Raw genomic sequence first — 12,908 nt, 5'->3', positions numbered from 1 at the left:
ACTCCGAGTTTTCGCTTCATCAGCTGAGGAGTGCTCTGAGTATACCTGTAAACCTTTAGCTCTAGGCCCAGACAACATAACATATACAATGATACAGCACTTACACGCAGACACTCTTGTTACACTCCTTCACCTTTACAAGATATTTCTTTCGGGGCGCATTCCAAACTCTTGGAGGGAGGCCATAGTTGTAGCATTCTTGAAAGAAGGGGGGAAGGACCCTTCCTCTCCTTCTAGCTATGGACCCATTGCCCTGACCAGCTGCCTGTTCAAGCTTCTCGAGAAGATGATAAACAGAGAGAGAGAGAATCAACTTTACTGAGCTCGAAAATTCGATGGTGCGCGCAGGCACCAGACGGGGTGGTTCCCTATTCACGGGACCCATATGTATCCAGCAACTCCTGGCCCCTGGCCGTCAGTGCTAGCTGAGTTGGCAGGGCGGGGCTGGACAACAAGGTCTCCCATCGCTCGGGGGGTTGGGGATTGGGGGTGTTGGGGGGAAAGGGCGGTGGGGGGTTCTTGAGGTCTTTGCACTCGGCTATGATGTGTGCCAGAGTGCCTCTTTCCGTTTTGCAGAAAGGGCAGAGTGTGTCGTGCTGCCTCGGGTACATTCGATGTAACAGAACGGGATGCGCTAGCGATCCCGCCTGCATGCGCCGCAGGATCGTTTGCTGTTGCCTGATTAACTGTGGGTGCGGTTCGGGAAGTTTGCACCTCGCGTTTCTATACATCTGAGTAATCTCTTTAAAGCTGGTCACGGGATGCGGTAGCTCAGCCGGCTCGTCCTCGGCCCGGATGGACAGTTCTCGGGCGTGGTGGTCGGCGAGGGCGTTGCCTTCCACCTTCGAGTGAGCCGGTACCCACACGAGCTCGATGGCTCGTCCCGGAGGCTTGTGCTTGGAGAGAATGGCTCGCGCCGTGGTAGAGATCACTCCCCTTCGGAAGCTTCCGTAGGCTGACTTTGAATCTGTGACCACGGTGTCCACGCTCGGTTGCACGAGTGCGAGTGCCACGGCTGCTTCTTCCGCAACGGCTGGGTCTGTCGTCCTCAGCGACGCGCTGACGATCAGCTTGTCGATGGACGTGGCTACCGCCGTTGCTCGGTCGTCATGTTTTCTGAGCGAGGCGTCCGCGTAGAGTACCCTAGGGTTCTCCTCCAGCTGTCGAGCCAGGGCCTTGGCTCGCGCGGTCCGCCTCCCTTCGTTCTTCCCCGGTTGCATGTTCCTGGGGAGTGGCTTGGTTTGAATGGCCTCTTTCCACTGCTCGGGAAGGGCTGCCTTGGTTGGCAGTGGTTCTATCTGCCATCCTATTTTCCGCAGGACGACCCGGCCGTGCTCCGTTTGGCTTAGCCGTACCCTTTGGTTGGACAGGTGAGCCTCGATCAGCTCCTCCACCGTGTTGTGGGCCCCCATGTCCAATAGTTTCTGCGTGGACGAGTAGATCGGCAGGCCCATTGCCTGCTTGGTTGCTTTACGCAGCATCGTGTTCAGGGTGTCTCTGTTTGCCTTCGTTAGCTGGAGGTACGGGGCAGAGTAGGTCACCCTCGACACGACGAATGCCCGCACTAGGCGCATTGCGTCGTCTTCCTTCAGGCCTCTGTTACGGTTAGAGACCCTTCGGATCATGCTTAATATCTGCTCCGAGGTGTTCTTGATCTTTGTGACGGCCGCGGACGCTCGTCCGTCGCTTTGCAGCAGCAGACCCAGGATTCTGATCTGTTGCGCCGGTTTAATGGCTGTGCCGTCGATGGTGATGGTCACGTTCGGCGGCAGTTCCTTCTTGGGTCGTCCCGGCTGAACCATGAGCAGCTCCGATTTCTGGGGAGCGCAGCTCAGCCCGCAGGTCTTTGCATATTCGTGCACGGTAGTTGCCGCCCTCTGCAAGACTTCCTCCGCCCAGGCATCGGACCCGGATCGGTTCGTCCACACAGTAATATCGTCGGCGTACAGTGCGTGGTCCACGCCTTCGATTTGTTTGAGTAGACTGGGCAGGGGCAGGAGGGCCAGATTAAAGAGCAGGGGCGACAAGACTGACCCCTGAGGGGTGCCTCTCTCGCCGAGCTCGACGGGTTCCGACTTCTCTTCCCCTATCCTGATGGTCGCGGTTCTTCTCGTTAAGAAGTCCTTGATGTAGCCGAAGGTCTTCCGACCGCATCCCGTTTCGTTGAGATTTTGGAGCACGCTCGCGTGAGACACGTTGTCGAAGGCCCCTTTTAGGTCTAGGGCGAGTATCCCCCGCGCCGCGTTCCCCGTCGCCTTCTTGACGACGAGTTCTTGCAGTTGGATCAGGACGTCCTGGGTGCCAAGGTGTTGTCTGAACCCATACATGGTCTCGGGCATTTGGTTTGTTTCTTCCAAGTGTTTTTGAAGTCTGCGAAGGACCATACGTTCCATCACCTTCCCCACGCACGACGTAAGGGAGATGGGCCGCATGTTGTCAATCGTCAGCGCTTTTCCGGGTTTCGGGATGAATCGAACCTCTGCCTCTTTCCATTCTTTCGGCAGCTGCGAGCTCTGCCAGGTTTCGTTGATGTGCCCCAGGAGGCCGCGGGCCGCCGCTTCACTCATGTTTCCAAGCAACTTGTACGTGATCGCGTCCCTGCCGGGGGCGCTCTTTCTGTTGCTGTCGTCAATGGCCGACCAGAGTTCCGTCATGGTGAACCGTCTGTCCATCTCTTCGTTTTCAGGGCCTCCGTACCTCTCGGGCGTCGGGTACTGGCCTCGCTCGGTCTTGAGGTATTTTGCCTTCAGGTCTTCCAGTAGCCTGCGGCCGTCTCCCTTGTACGTGTTGAGGATCTTGGTGAGGTTGCGGTTGGTTGCGGTCTTGCTGCTCATCGGGTCGATTAGGTGCCTGAGTAAGCACCACGTCTTCCGTGCCGATAGCTTACCCTGCAAGCCATCGCAAGTGCTCAGCCAGTTCTCTTGGCATAGCTTGGCTGCGTATTCGGCGATCTGTTTGTTAAGGACCGCGATACGTTTGACCAGCTTCTTGTTGTGACGCTGGCGCTTCCACCTTCGCGTTAGCGAGTGCCGGGCAGCCCACATGTGAGCCAGCCTGGCGTCCACGAAAGGTGTCTGCGCCGTCGTCGTTATGTCTTGCGTGAATTTCTCGAGGGCCTTTTTCTGATCCCTCGCCCATTCGGCGTACGTTTGCTTTCGGTCGCCTTTTTTATCGTTCTCCGAAGCCTCTTCGATTTCGTGAGTGTATTTCCGCATCTTGTCCCAGTCCGTTACGCGTGCCGTCCCCAGCATGGCGCGGTATTGGGGTCCTTTGATGGTAATGCCGATTACGCTGTGGTCGGAGCCCAGGTCCACGTCTTCGTTTCTCCAGGACACGTCCAGTGCCCCCGATAGCCATGACAGATCCGGAGTTGTGTCCCTATTGGCACTGTTGCCCCTTCTGGTGGCCACGTCTGGCTCGTTTAACAGGGCCATCTCATGGTCCTCCATGGTGTTGGCTAGAGCTTTTCCCCTCTTCGATTGGTACTTGTACCCCCACGTTGTGTGAGGGGCGTTGAAGTCGCCGAGGATCAGGAGCGGCCTGCTCCCCGCCAACCTTTTCGCCTGGCTCACTACTCGATCAAAGTCGTACTGCCTCTGTGACGGGCGGCAGTACGCGCTCATGACGTATAGATTTCCCGTGTTGCCAATTGTTCTTGCGTGAATCTCGACGAGCGTGTGCTCGCATCCGCCCTGCGCCGTGACGTGTTGAGTAGCCGCCACGTTGCTGCGGACGAGCACCGCTGTCCCTTCCTCCGTCGGGTCCGTGTACGTCACGTATCCCGGGAGTCTGGGCTTGCTGTTCGTTTCTTGTAGTGCTATTACATCGGGCTTGTGTTCGAGCCCGTCAATGTGGAGTAACAGTTCCGCCTCCTTGTTGCGGATCCCCCGGCAGTTCCATTGATAAATTACTGTAACGTCCCCCCCGTTGGTCTTCTTTTTCTTATTTGGTCCCTGCTTCATCTTCTTCGGATGTTTCTAGGTGGCCGCGCCTACACGCGATCGATGCCTTGATTTTTTCCGCCCGTTCTTTCTTCAGGGACGCGAAGCGGTTCCTTGCGGTAAGGGTTGCTACTTTGGTCGCTAGCCGTTCGTGTTTGATCGACAGCGTCCGCACTTGGCCTTCGAGGGCCTCGAATCTGGCGTCTATCGCGCTCAGTTTCTCGTTGATTTGGGTGATGGCCGTTAGGATCGCTGCAAGCTCTCCTCCCTTTGGAATCTGCTCCGCCGCTGTCGCCGTCTCGCGGTTGCCGGTGCTTTCTTCGGAGTCCATTGCTTCTTGGTTGCTCGGCGCTTGTTGCGCCGGCCGTGCCACCCCCGCATCCTGCCCTAAGCGGGGCGACGGGGGGTCCCTCCGCGGCACCTTGCGCATTCCTCCGGCGTTCTCCACCGTGTTGTTATCGCCCTGGGGTCTCGCGTTTGCTGAGCTGCCGCTAGCTAGCGCATCGATTTTGCCCATTAAGGCCCTAATTTGGGCGTTCTGCTCTTGTATCTGAGCGTTCTGCCGCTCTATAATTTTCTTGAGCTCTTTTACTTCATTGCAATCCCGTTGCGGGCTAGCTCTTAGGTTAAGGGGTTGGGAGGGGGTGAGGGGCGGGAATTCGGTTTCGCTAACCCGAGCGACAGAAGACCTGCCGGTCCAGCCCACCTTTTTCTCGGCGGTTGTCCCTCGTCGTCCGGTAGACTCGGCCCGGAGTCTCGATCCGGCCCTGGATCTCGAACCGGCCCTGGATCTCGAACGGGACTTGTTCCGGGACCTGGATCTTCCGCTCGAACCTCGACCCGCCGTTTCCCGGCGGCGGTTGCCGCCGCCGCCGCCGCCGCCGCCCCCGGATCGTGACTTCGATCGAGAGCGGCTCTGGCGGCCGCCGCCGTTGCTGTTGCGGACCGGCGTCTGGGACCGGCCCCGTTGCGAAGAGGCGCTACGTTGGGGTCGCCCTGTAGGACCTCTTTTGCCTTGCTTTTTGTCCTCGTTGTCTTCTTCCGCCCGGCGCCGTTCCCAGCGCCGTCGACGGACGACGTAAGGCGTTTTGAATCTTTCCTTGCAAGCCTTGTCGGCGGTGAGATGTTTCCCCCCGCACAGGCCACACTTGGGTACGCACTTGTGGTCTTCTCCGGGGTTGGTGACACCGCAGCCCCGGCAAATCTTGTCTTGAGGATTTGGGCACACGTCCATCCTGTGCCCCACTCGGCCGCATGCGTAGCACACGTCAATCTGCTTCCTGTGCAGGGTGCACTCAATTAGCAGGTTCCCATACCGGACGTGGTTGGGCACTTTGTGTCCCTCGAAGGCGATCACCACCGACCTGGTCTTGCCGATGCGGTTCGCCTGCAACGCCGTGGGATTGTGCTTGTGCACGACTAAATCTTGTATTTCTTGGGCGGTGTCCTCCAGTGGGATGCCCCGTATTACTCCTTTCACTGTTCCGTAAGGGGCCGACTCGTACGCGCTGACTTCGTGGGACGTTCCTCGAATGTCGATTCGCTCCACCATGGCGTATCTGTCGGCGTGCTCCCTCTTCGAGGTACTGACGACTATGATGTTCTGTTGGTGGTTTAGGCATATCACATCTTCTCTAGCAGCAATTGCGTCGACTTGCGCCGCCGCCGTTACAGCTCGGCTTATTTCCACGCGGGCCACCTCGCTTACGCGGAGCCCGCCTCGTGGCCGCATGACAATCTTCATATCTGCGCGTGGCAGGTCTGGCATGCGCGCGCCCTTCAGCAGCTTGCCCTTGTTTATTCGTTTCTTCGTCCTCTGCTGACGTAGATCGTTGCCGGTGGCGCCACCGAGGTCGTTGCCCCGACCGTTGACGTCAGTCGGGGCCTTGGCGCCATCTTGGCTCACTTGGAGTACGGGCGTTAGGCTTAGCAATCCTCCGCCGCCTTGCTTCACTTTTTCGCCAGCGGTTTTCCACCCCTGCGCTCTAGTGAACTGATCCGGCGAAATTTCTACGCCATCCACTTCTACTCGCATAGCGGTAGACATCTTGGGTCGTTGCGCGCTTGCGTAGCAACCGATGAATCGGTGATCGGCTTTCGGCGTCGCCGGTGCTCGGCCTAGGCCTACCGCTTCCCTCGGCCGGGGCCGAAGTTGTCGTTAGGCCTAGCGGCTCGCGGGCACAAAAAAGTCCTCAAATTTCCGAAAAAATGGTCCCCCTACCTCGGAATTCGGGTTGCCGGTGCTCCATGCAACTTCATACATCTAGTCGATGCCCTTTCATAAAGCTGCGGGTCAATTAACCCTTCCTCTCCTTCTAGCTATGGACCCATTGCCCTGACCAGCTGCCTGTTCAAGCTTCTCGAGAAGATGATAAACAGAAGACTCGTGTACTACTTGGAGTACAACAGTTTTCTCGAAGGCTGCCAGGCAGGTTTCAGGGTGAGGCGATCTACGAACGACCAACTTGTCGCTCTTGAATCATATATAAAGGATGCCTTCGTGCACAAACAATTTTGTCTTACGGTGTTTTTCGACATCGAGAAAGCCTATGACACCGCTTGTACGGCATCCTTAGTGACCTGAAGTCAATCGGTGTTGCGGACATGTTGAACATCCTTTGTAGTTATATGTCGGAGAGAACCTTTCGCGTCAGAGTTGGTTGTGCACCGTCAAAGGTTCACGTGCAAGAAAATGGCGTGTCGCAAGGTGGAGTGTTGAGCTGCACTCTCTTCATAGTAAAGATGAACTCTCTTGGAAAGGCATTGCCACCTACAATCTCTTATTCCATGTATGTATATGACGTGCAGATATCCTTTAAATCGTGTAACCTGTCCATCTGCGAACGTCAAGTTCAGCTCGGCGTCAAGAAACCTGCCGGCTGGGCTGACAAGAATGGTATTACTCCTAATCCCGCAAAGAGCTCTTGTGTTCTGTTATGTAGGAGGCGTGGGGTCCACTCAGACCCAGACATCACTTGCGATTGTGTTGATCCCTGTGAACAAGGAGCACAAGTTTTTAGGTATTTTATTCGACGAAAAGCTTACATTCATCCCGCATATCAGACAGCTCAAATCCAAATGCTTAAAAACAATGAATATTCTTAAGGTCCTCTCACATCACTCCAGGCGCGTAGCCAGGATTTTTTTTCGGGAAGGGGGGGGGGGGGGCTAAAGTTGTTTTTAAGACCCCCCCCCCCCCCGTCGGCAGAGAAAAAGCGAGGTAGTTTGCAGGTGCCCTTAAAGGCTATCAAGACAAACTACATGCTTGGTTCATTAAACAGACAGCCTTTTCCCAATAACAATGATACCAATCTTATCGCAAACTTCAAAGGGATAATCGAGATATGAAATAAAACATATGAAGCAGCGGTGACTCCCCACCCACTTTCCGGCGATTTCTCTATGACATCACAGGATCTGGCGTCAAACGACCTGAGACACAGCCAATCAACATGGCTGCGCGATTGTAGATAGCAGATAGCATGTAGTTCCATTGATGCTATCATTTCAATTGTTACGTGCAGTTAACATACTCAACTAAGTTTTAGTGCTGGCCTATACTAAATCACTCCTGCCCATACACGTCACTGCAGCGCGAAATTTGAAAATTTTTGATATTTGTTGCATGGCTCCGGTTGAAAAACGTCTTCTGGGGTTGGAATGTAGCTGAGTGAGTTACCAAAGGCTAGTTCTTTCGAATTCAACAAGGTTGTATTTTGTCTTCAAATGGGCTTAAGGTCTCTCATGATATTGGTGTTGATTATGATGGTATTTAGTGCCAGATGAAGTTGTAAACTGGGAAAAAATCCACAATCGCGGGGTGCAAATCTGCGCCCGTGATACGGTACGTATACTGCACGCATGGGCACCTTGTACAGGCATTGCATTAAATGAGCATAGTTTCATGCGATTACTTGCTTTATTTCAACGTGTCTGGTATGATGAGTGTGACATCCGCAATAAAATGGCGCAGCCGTAAGAATGAGATTTTTTTCTTAGCTGCTGCTGTCCAAAACGCAGAAGAAAATTTTTTTGCTAGCATTCTGCGGCCGATCGCGTGGTGTGAAATGGGGTAGCAAGTCACGATAACGGGCACACCATGCGACAGCCGCTACCTCACTTGAAGTTGCGTGCCTGTAGAAGCAAACTACTAAAACTGCAGCGAGAACTAATATGTTTTTAACTCTTCATGTACCTTAACTGTTCACGTACATCACGGACAGCGGCAACGTTCCTGATACGCTTTGAGTAACCCTCGTCAACTTTGTGCATCATAAGATGTTTAGGCGTTTATATGAGTAGAATTTACGTTTTCCCTCTTTTTAAGTTACCTACCCGCTTCATAGCTGGCGCTCCTTTCAAAAACCAATTCAAACGCAAATATTGCATTAGAAATAAAACGAGATATAAATTTTTTGGCTTGCAGACATAAAGGTACTGTGACATTGTGTAAATATTAAGAAGCGATTATTTCAATATTAAAAGAAACAGTGATCACGCAAGCATAAATCAAAGGTCATGGGAAGAAAATTACTTACAATTGCAACCTCTTTTGTGTGTTGCATGGCACTTGGAGTATGAGCTTCCCAAAGCCAGGGTGCTTCGGCCCTTGCACTGTTTTGTCATGTCGGCGTTGTTGTGACTCAGGCCCCTGAATATACAGTGCTCCGGGCAGCCGCCGCCCAGGCAAAAAAACGGCTGTTGACGCAATAGGCTTTAGTAGTGACCGAGGTCGAATTAAGATGGCCATCGGGTATTTGTTACTGTCGCGAGCGCCGTCTGCAGGGCTGGTTACCGTAAAGCCTTCACGCGTAGGATAAAGTCTGGGACTCGCTCGGCGAGTCGCAGCGTGCCCTTTTTGTAAACTCGCTGTTCCCCAGTTTCCAAGGTTAGCGAAAAATACCGCCGACCGAATCTGCCTAATCGCGGAGGTGAATATGGCTGTCTGCAACACCGCTTTCTGAAGAAGACACGCAGTGCACGCAAGCTGAGTCCATTCAATTATCCCACGCCAACACACTCCCGGGCTCCACAGAAAGGTAAAAAAAGAATGAAGGGGTGACGCGCAGAAGAGGGGTATACTTTGCTATGCGACTCATCTACAAAGGCCCTCTGCCCATCCACGACATTCATCCAGCTAAAGCACACGTTCCGCCCAATACGCAGACCCATCGCTTTCTTCAGTTAACTTGCAGGACTGTCTGCCACCGCCGCTTGCACGTGGTTCTGTTTATACATACAAAGATCGCCTTTTTCCTTTCAGCTCTTTATCGTACCAGTGTTCACCCATCAATGGCGGGCGGTCTCTCTTTTTTCCGCCGTGAGTCAGTGTGGACCACTCCTTGCTTCCCCGGTTGTACCGTGACGAGTCAATCTCGTCTGCTGAGAACGACTCAGCCGGCCAATTATTGTCTGTGTGGCCACATGCCACACACAAAGGGACACAACGCACGCCTTTGGCGTCGAGTGCGCTGAGCGTACCAGCGGGCTATTATCGCTTTTGGAGCTGCACCCCTCCAACCCAATTATCCTGACCCGGGCGCTTCGTTTTGTGTAAACACCAATGCGTTAGGACAGGCATTGGGTCGTGAATGTTTTTAATAGTGGCACATCCGAAGGGTATGAGGCGTTGTTCACAGGCGACGTACCAGGCATAACAGGCAGCATGGCGCCGGCATGAAAAATTTCGGGGGAGGGAGCTGAAGCCCGGTCGGCGCCCCCCCCCCCCCCCCCCTGGCTACGACACTGGAACTTGCGACGGACGGATAGAGAAACCCGCGTGAGGGAGGCAAACTAGACGACCCGGGAGATCACAACAGCGACTAGAACCCAAACCTTGATCGAGATCTTACCGAAAGTCGCAAGAAAATCGCCGTCATTCATAATTTTCTCTTGCTACGAGCCTAAAAGGAGGCACTATGCGGGGCGCTGTGGGCAGAATATGGTTCCTTAAAAACTACGGATGAGGAGAGGGGGGGGTTGCAGTGAAAATTTCGGAGGGGGGGTTTGACCCCCCAAACACCCCCTCTGGCTACGCCACTGCATCAATCTTATGGGGCCAACAAACAACTCCTCCTGCGCCTTCACACAGCCTTGGTGGGGTCTGGGCTCGACTACGGCAGTGTTGTGTATGGGTCGGCTACAAAAACAGCACTGAAAATGCTCGACCCAGTGCTGCATCTTGGCCTTCGCCTCTCATGCGGCGCATTTCGCACTAGCCCTGTCGAAATTCTTTATGTCGAGTGCGACAAATGGTGACTAGGGCATCAGCGGGAGTATGTTGACCTCCCCGCACGGGCACCTTGAGCAATCTTGGTGACGGTATTGGCGACAGCGCGGACCCCGAGTCCCCATACATAAGCTGTGATCAACCGTTACGATATGTTTTAAGGTGAATGGTAGAAACCTCAAACGGTGGCCGTCGGAGCCCAGGTTAAGCTCCGGCGGATGGGCTCCCTGTCTGTTTACCAGGCAGGGAGCTCCGGGACCTCTTCAGCTATCAGGGTAAGGCTGACGAAGAAAGTACCCCCGTCTCCCTGCTTTTATACTATGCTATATGGTATTTTCTAACCCCCCCCCCCAAACGTGATCGGCGCCTGAAAATGGGCCGCACCGAAGTATCTTTTCCCCTATTACCATCTTTAACATTTCCTGAACCGGATCATTACTCTCGATTTCTTGTCATGGAGTCCCTCAGTACGTCCCATCCTCTTGCATCTCAGTCTTCTTGATTGCAAAATATCTTGAAACCATAATAGGAAAATCGTATAAGTGCAAAAAGCAAAGGTCTGGTGAACTCCTCATCGAAATAAATGACAAGCAGCAGTCCACAAAACTTCTAGCTCAGAGTAGACTGGCTGATCTAGGCATCGGGGTCACACCCCATCGGCGCCTCAACAGCTCGCAGGGTGTGATATCCGAACCAGATCTCCTGAACGAAATGGATGCGGATCTCCTTGCCGGCTTGAAGGATCAGGGCGTCACTGCCGTGAAATGCATCACCATCCGCAGAGACGATAAGGAAATTCCCACCAAGCACATCATCTTCACCTTTGACCGCGCAGTTCTCCCGCAACATATCAATGCAGGTTTTATCCGGTGCTCCATCCGTCCCTACATCCCGAACCCGCGACGTTGTTTTAAGTGCCAGCGGTTCGGGCATGGTACCAACTCCTGCCGTGTCCGAACGACGTGTGCAAAATGCGCGGCGCACGATCATCCGAGCGACAACTGCCCATATGTCACCCTCGCTTGTGTGAACTGCGGGGGGCCGCATGCAGCGTACTCCCGCAAAGGTGAAAAATTTCAAATAGAGAAAAAGGTAATAAACATCAAGGTAACTGAGAACATCACCTCCCCAGAGGCGCGGAAGAGGTTTACCTCTTTCCCCCTGGGGAGGTACGCCGACGCACCTCGCCAGGGGGCGGAGCGGCGTCTTGTTTCCATAGGGAACCAGTTCAGCGAGTCTGACCTGGTCCCTCCCGCGCCCCCCGCTGGGTTGCCTCACGCAGCCCGATCCGTCACCACACCGCTTGCTGAGGCAGCAGCGGTTGTGGTTCTAACCGTCTCTGTCGGGACCGGTGCCGCTCCCGCCCCTGCCTCTTCGTCCTTTAGTGCGTTGGAGGGTGCCGAGGGGATGGACACAGGGGATGGTTTCAAACTGAATCCCGGAAAAAGCTCTTGTGTTGTGTTCTTTAGGAAGCGTGGGGTCCACCCAGACCCAGACATCACTCTTGCGAATGTGCCGATTCTGTGAACAAGAAGCACAAGTTTTTAGGCATTTTATTCGATGAAAAGCTTACATTCATCCCGCATATCAGACAGCTCAAATGCAAATGCTTAAAAACTATGAATATTCTTAAGGTCCTCTCACATCAATCTTATGGGGCCTACAAACAACTCCTGCTGCGCCTTTACACGGCCTTCGTGGGGTCTCGGCTCGACTACGGCAGTGTCGTGTATGGGTCTGCTAAAACGGCAGCACTCAAAATGCTCGACCCCGTGCTGCATCTTGGCCTTCGCCTCTCATGCGGTGCTTTCCGCACTAGTCTTGTGGAGAGTTTGTATATCAAGTGTGACAAATGGTGCCTAGGACATCAGCGGGAGTATGTTGACTTGCTGTATGCATCTAAGATCGCGTCTCTTACTAACCATCCTTTTAATCCTGTCATGAACTATACATCAAATTTACAACTCTTTTTAAATAGGTCATCTATCTCCTTACCTTTCTCCCTCAGAGTTAGGGAAGAGGCTTCTGCACTGAAGGTCGCTGTCAGACACGCACAAGACACCCATCCATAATTTTATTCCATCATGGCACCTTCGTCCTGTATCATGCGACCTATCATTCACACTAGTAGGAAAAAAATAGGGTACCCAGGACTTCAATTCTGCAGCACTTCCTGTTCCTGCAGGACAAGTACAGGTGCGCAGAATTCTATAGCGACGTGTCGAAAACTGTTTCTACTGTCTCTTGTGCAGCGCACGGACCAAATTTTAGAGTTAGCAAAACAATGAATTTTCATAACAGTATTTACATTCAGAAGCGTATGGCATTTTACTTGTTTCAAACCACATAATCAAACATAAAATTCTCAAGTCCATCGTGTACAGATTCTCTAAGCGTTACAGGCACTGTCATTAGGAAGGTCATCTAAAAACTATGTGATCAATGCTATTTTCAAAGTAGTAATGACTGCATACGCCTCAAATCTTGAAATAACTATATGCTGGGTACCAGGGTATTGTGGAATACCTGGCAATGAGGCCGCCGACCAAATGGCTGGTGATGCTGCTCTCATGACTACAGTTGACATTACAACAGTACCTTACACCGACCTAAAGACAGACATCAGACGACAGCTTCGTAACACATGACAATTGCAGTGGAGTCAACGAACAGACAACAAACTACATGTAATCAAACCACAATTGGGACGCTACACAACTGACTCACACAACAGATAC

The sequence above is a fragment of the Haemaphysalis longicornis genome, unplaced genomic scaffold, assembly GCF_048455015.1.
Source record: "Haemaphysalis longicornis isolate Haplotype H1 unplaced genomic scaffold, Haemaphysalis longicornis Haplotype H1 scaffold_213, whole genome shotgun sequence".
Lineage (NCBI taxonomy): Eukaryota > Metazoa > Arthropoda > Arachnida > Ixodida > Ixodidae > Haemaphysalis > Haemaphysalis longicornis.
This window is presented reverse-complemented; position numbering follows the sequence as displayed.